The sequence below is a fragment of the Stegostoma tigrinum genome, chromosome 11 (genome assembly GCF_030684315.1).
Source record: "Stegostoma tigrinum isolate sSteTig4 chromosome 11, sSteTig4.hap1, whole genome shotgun sequence".
Lineage (NCBI taxonomy): Eukaryota > Metazoa > Chordata > Chondrichthyes > Orectolobiformes > Stegostomatidae > Stegostoma > Stegostoma tigrinum.
In genome coordinates, this window is record NC_081364.1 from 86,263,569 (window position 1) to 86,269,763 (window position 6,195).

Below are 6,195 nucleotides of genomic sequence, written 5' to 3' on the forward strand. Positions count from 1 at the left end.
CTTCCACGAATTCTCGTCTTTGCCTGCCCCAGGATCTTGGTGTTGTCCCAGCTGAAGTGGCGGTTCTACTTGTCCATGTGGATTGAGATGAGTGAGCATTGTTCGTGTCTTTTTGTAGCCAGTTGTTCAATGATAATGGATATCCAAAGAACTGGGTCAGGAGATGCCTACAGGAACAGCATCAGAAAGATTCTACACGCCCCCGACACACTCATCACACTACCCTACATCAGGAACACGTCAGAACTCACCACAAGACATCTAAGGCCACTGGGCATCAGGGTGGCACACAAACCCACATCAAACCTACAAGTGACCACCCGAACTAAAGACCTACTCCCCACCATGGAAAGGACCAATGTCATCTACAAAATCCCCTGCAGAGTCTGTGAGAAACACTACGTTGGACAAACGGGAAGGAAACTAGCAACAGTAAGAGAACACCAACCTTAACCCTGACTTAATCATTCAGCAGGATGTGAAATGCTGGTAACTCAGGCACGAGAGCTTTCACATCTTGAACGAAAAGCAATTGCATGCTGTGAGTATCACCGTGACATCTCTGATCATATTTTACATTCAGAAACTGCCTTTTGTGAAACTCTAAATAAGCACCGTTGAATTTTGTAAATTTTACTCAGTTGCTGTTCCTTGTCTGCCACTCCGGTTTCAAAATCAGCTGGCTGTCACCTGAAATTAGTTCATGTCCAGGATTGGAAAGCTGCACAGAGAAACGTTGGGGTAAGGAGAAAGGCAAGCAAGATGGCAGCTCGTAGCTGCACCGAGGTTCGAATAGCCTCCCAATGTGATTTGTCGTTCTTGAATTCTAATGCTGGCTCAGTTTTTCAGGCAGAGGGTTATCTTTCAGCCACTTACACTGCAAAACTGGTGTGTAAGTCTAAGTATGCTGCACGGTGTGAACTGGTGCACGATCTGCTCAGCTTGGTGCATTTCCCCAGTAGCCCGGTGGTTTTCACATTATGTGTTGACGCCAGAGTTGTTCAGTTTCGAACAAAGGGTGAAATCATTCACCATCGTGAAAGTCTAAATTCCAGAAATGCCGTGCGGTTCATATTTTCTTTATCCAAGCATAACTGTATACACTTTCTCCCAGGCACATTACATTTGTTGCCTAATTGAGTGTCACAAGGTGCTCTCAGCTTTCTGTTGATTTTTGATTTGATCGAGCTGTTGTCAGCATCTTGTGGGAAAAGAACGTTTTAGTTAGGCACTGCCCGGCAGCTAAGAAAATGGATGAACAAGACAGGGATCCTTGAAGTCTTTCCTTGTGCCTTTGCTTTTGTTGTTTTGCAGTAACAACATCAGAAAGAATCATATTTGTCCCTCCTGTATGGGTGGTAGTGTGGCCGAGCGGTCTAAGGCGCTGGAGTCAGGTTCCAGTCTCCTCGGAGGCGTGGGTTCGAATCCCACCGCTGCCATTATGGTTGGCTGTTCTGCTGAAGCTGGGTAGGGAAGACCTGTGTTTCAGTTGAAAGTAACAGAAGGCAAGGTTTTGTTTCTAATCAATGCACAATGCAGGTGAGCACAGAACATCTGCTCCTCATTTTCATCGCGTTACAGGATCAGTTTCATTATGGAAATGGAGAGAGCAGACAACCTTCGGTCTACCTCGCCAATATCGACCAGATATCCTAAATTAACGCAGCTCCATTTGCCAGCATTTGGTCAATATCCCTCTAAACCCTCCCGATTCACACACACATTTGGATCCCTTGGAAATGTTGTAATTTTACCAGGCTCCACCAATTCATCTGGCAGTTGAATGCATACATGCACCACTTTCTGGGCAAGAAAAAATGGCCCTCAGGTCGCTTTTAAATTGCTGCCCCTGACTTTAATTGTACACCCTCCAGGTTTTGACTCGCCCACCGTGTGATAAAGACCTTGACTACTCATCCTGTCTATATGCCTGATGCTTTTATAAACTTCCGCCAGGTCGTCCCTCAGCCCCCGACCCTCCAGGGAAAACTGCCCCAACCTATTCAGCATCGCCGTACGGTCCGAAACCTGCAACCCCGGCAACGTCCATGTGAATATTTTCTGGGCAGGTTTACATGATATCTTTTATTTTTCAATAGTGCCAATAATGCTGGACTACTTTGATCTGTTCGTAAAAAGAGACGTGAAGCGTTGAACAGCTGCAAATTTGAATGCTGTAGGAAGGCCAGAGTGCAGGGCAAAGCCGGGGCTGTGTTCCTCTAATGTAGTGGTTATCACATGCACTTCAGCGCGAAAGGTTCCCGGTTCAAAGCCGGGCGGAAATAGTGGTGTTCCTCTTTTACAGCGATTGGTTCCTGGATGGACGTGGAGTGAGCTTTCTCGTTTGTTGTTCTCATCAGCCAACCTTTCTCTAAATGAAGTCGCCCATATCTGCTTTTGTTGTGGTCGGGAGGATCATTCTATTTCATTGCAGTGTGAATCTTTGTTAAATTTCGCTCCTTCCTGGCCATGAATGTGCGGAGGTGGTCACCGCTTTTAGAGTGCATTTAGCGTGCCCTAATCCTTTCTGTAGTGGAGTAGTGTCACCTTTGCTTTTCGTGCAAAAGCGCTCCAGCCCAAAGTCAAGGAAAAGCCTAATTGTCCCACGTCGCAGTGCACTGCGAATTCCTCTCTGTCAAGTACATCTCAAAGTAGTCTCTGTATGTCCTAGTTCCGTTAGAATCTGCCATGTCTCAAAGTGCATGAAACTAAACCAGAAGCCCTCAGTCACATTTTGGAGTAGAGAAACATGTTTGCATTTCTTAGCAGCGAACACAATAGCGACTTATTCAGTCCACAACAGGAGTGAAGGGATTTACAAGCTCAGACCAACCTCATGACACTTGCTCTCGCAGAATCACGAGCATTAACGTGTGCTCTCAAGTCAAAGACACGCTGGCATTGAAACTGAGGAAATGCAAGACAAGCTAACAATTGATAGAGCATCCATTCATTTTTTTCTTTATATCAAGGAGGAGCAAGAAAGTCTAAACCAGGAGAGATAGGAAAGCAAGCCACATGAAGCTCAAGTGAAACAACATCTAGTTTCCTCAGTCACCAGGATGTGAAGTGATGGTGGCTCAGGCGTGAAAACTTATTGCTTCTTGAACAAAAAACAATTGCGTGCTGTTAGCATTTCTTTGACATCTCTGATCGCCTTTTACGATCTGTCAATGTGTTCATAAACTACCTTTTGTGCGTCTCTAAATAAGCAGCTTGGAATTTCGTAAAAGTTATTGCGTTTCTTTTCCTTGTTTTCAAACACAGGTGCCCGAATCAGCTGGCTGCCGTCTGACATTTGTTCGGGTCCCTGACTGGAAAGCTATGCGGGAAAATTGACTGTGAAGGAGAAAGACAAGGCAGGTGGCAGCTTATGCCTGCACCGAGGTTCAAACAACCTCACAACCTGGTTTGTCGTTTTCGAATTCTCACACTTGCTTGAACCTTTTGACTTGCGCTTTTGTACAGAAACGAATACGAAAGTATGCTCTTGAGTCGAAGCCACGTTGGATTTGAAACTGCAGAAAGGACAAGCCAGGTTACTAAGTAATGTTGTTTCCATTTTCTTTTCTTTCTTTTGCAAAGGATCAAGGAAAGCTAAACAAGGACGAATATGAAAGAGAGGCTCGTGAGCTCCAGTGAAACACCTTCTCCCTTATTCAGTCCTCAACAAGTGACGTGAAGTTGACTCGGACGAGAGAGCTTTTCACCTCTTGGACACAAAGCAATCCCATTGCATTAGCACATTTTTGACATTTCTGATTGCTTTTTACATTCTGTCAATACGTGTAGGATCTGCCTTCTGTGTATCACTGGATAATTGAATTAGGGCGTTGACATGGGATAATGGGAAGGAACATGATTTTCCCTCCCATTATGATTTCCGACGTGTCTTCCAATGAACATACATCGAATGAAAGAGAAACTTCGCCATTTCACGCAAATTTTCAGAGAAGAAATCTACTAGAAACGTCTGCTCATCCAACAAACCCGCATAATTATCAGGAAATCCAACATAGCATTCACGTTATTCATGCAATTTATCGCCTTCAATATATTTAGAGATATATAACTGTCAAATTCTCAACGGGAGTTCTAAGGATAAGGTCGGAAAAATCATCAAAGTTTTAGATCCGTCATGATGTTAAAGAATGGCGAGTCAGCGGAGCCAGGTTGAATGACCTCTTCCTGTTCCTATGTTTCCATCTTTCGGTGTTGTTTCAAGCAGAGAATTGTCAACAATAACGTGGAACATAAAACAGTGTAACGTAGGTCTGTGCCGAACGCTATTCTGAACTGAACTGATCCCACCTGCCTGCCAATGGTTGCGTATTTCTCTACTACCTTGCCTTTCACGTGTCTGTCTAAATGCCTCTTAAACGTTGCTGTCATGATGATGAGAATGAATCGAGAACACTGAGTATCAAGTCTCTCACATTTACCCTGCTGCTCTCACAACTGGAATGGACAGCTCCTGTTGCAGTTTTAGGTCAGATAATGGAGGATGCTTATCGACGCTCTACCAGACAGCATGCTCCTTCACATAGGTTTCCAACTGGGCACATGGAACAAGTTGCCATGTAAATGTTGGGGATTCAGGGGTAGATTTCTCAACTGTCGGGCTGGAGTTCTAGCTGTGGAACTAAACATGATATTCTAAACCCAGTTCTGGCCTCTTCTTCATTTACAATTTTAGATGTGAAATTCAAGTTACCTTTGTGTTACGTTCTTATGCATTCACTCTTCACGAAAGCATTGGAACGTGTCCTTGAATGAAGTCCTGGTGAAAGTTGATGATGGCGGGTGTAGTGTGTGACCTGTCGGTTGTGTGAATTTTGCAAACGAAGTTGGTGACTTGTTGCTGAATCAAATTCTATGAAGAGTGTCGTGGCATGAAAGGGCATGTGAGGGCAGCATGGTGGCTCAGTGGTTAGCACTGCAGCTTCACAGCACCAGGGACGCAGGTTTGATTCCAGCCTCAGGGAAACTGTCTGTGCGGCATTTGCACATCCTCCCCGTGTCTGTGTGGGTTTCCTTCAGGTGGTCCAGTTTCCGCCCACAGTCTGAAGATGTGCAGACTAGGTGGATTGGCCATGCTAAATTGCCTGTGGTGTTCAGGGGGGTGTGGGTGGTAGGGGAAATGGGTCTGGGAGGGATCCTTCAAGGGTCAGTGTGGACTTGTTGGGCCAAAGTGCCTGTTTCCACACTGTCGGGAATCTGCTCTAAAGGCCCCTTGCCATGGGGATGTAATGTTATCTGTGAGGAATTGTTTTACTGACTCAAGGAGAGTGGACTGTGCTGTTCCCAGGAGTCAGTATTGGCAACAACCTCTCCTCAGGATAGATATTAATGAACCACACAGGTGTACAAGGTGCACAGTTTCAAAATTCTAAATGATGCAAAACTCGCAAATAGACTGAATAACGCAGAAAGCCGAATAACTGTTTTTTACCCACAAAATGTATCTTGCTGGGCATTGCTCTGTGTTCCTTTCCTGAGCCTTGTGACACGGAGCCATGGCACAATCAGGGCAACACTTGAGCGAGTGTAAAAAGGGTGCAGTGCCAGAGGACATGCCGGGAGCAACACGAGGTACACAATGAAGTTAATTTCCCACAACAGGGGCATACCCCAAACAGCAGACTGAGGGGAGAGAACTCAGGGTGAGCTGAAGCTTTGAAAGTCGGTGCCCCAGAGACTGTGGAGGTCAGTTATTGAGTCTGTCCAAGAATGCAATTGACAGATTTCTGCAGAGCAAAAACATCAAGGGCTCAGGGGACAGTCGAGGAAAATCTTGAAAATGTACATTTCAATGCAGTTTTGCACTGTGTAATTAATCAAGTTCCTCGAACATCTTCGGAGCCCACGAGTGAAGATTTCATATCCCAGCCCTCAGGCAATTTGCCAACCATTAAGGTATAATCCAAAATATGGAGCTACATGGATGTGCTCTGCTCCAGTGGCACAATCGGTCAGCATGTAGTACTTATTTGGCAGTATAGAGGTGTCTGCCAATGCTGAGGCTTTGAGTTCAAGCCTCACTTGGAGCAACTTCAGTTTGTCATGTTTCAAGAGGGTATTGAAGAAAGTCAATTCTGCCAAAGTTTGCAAAAAAAAGTTCTGTGCATTGTGAAATGACTCAACGATTGACAGACAACCTGCAAATATTCACAATGTGAAGGAATATCTTCGGAG

At 45.1% G+C, this 6,195-nt stretch overlaps 1 non-coding gene across 1 annotated transcript; it reads left to right on the top strand.

Moving 5' to 3' along the window:
* Positions 1–1,357: 1,357 nt before the first annotated feature.
* Positions 1,358–1,439, top strand: trnal-cag (transfer RNA leucine (anticodon CAG)). The gene has a single exon. It is a non-coding gene; the product is annotated as a tRNA-Leu (tRNA).
* The last annotated feature ends 4,756 nt before the right edge of the window (positions 1,440–6,195 follow it).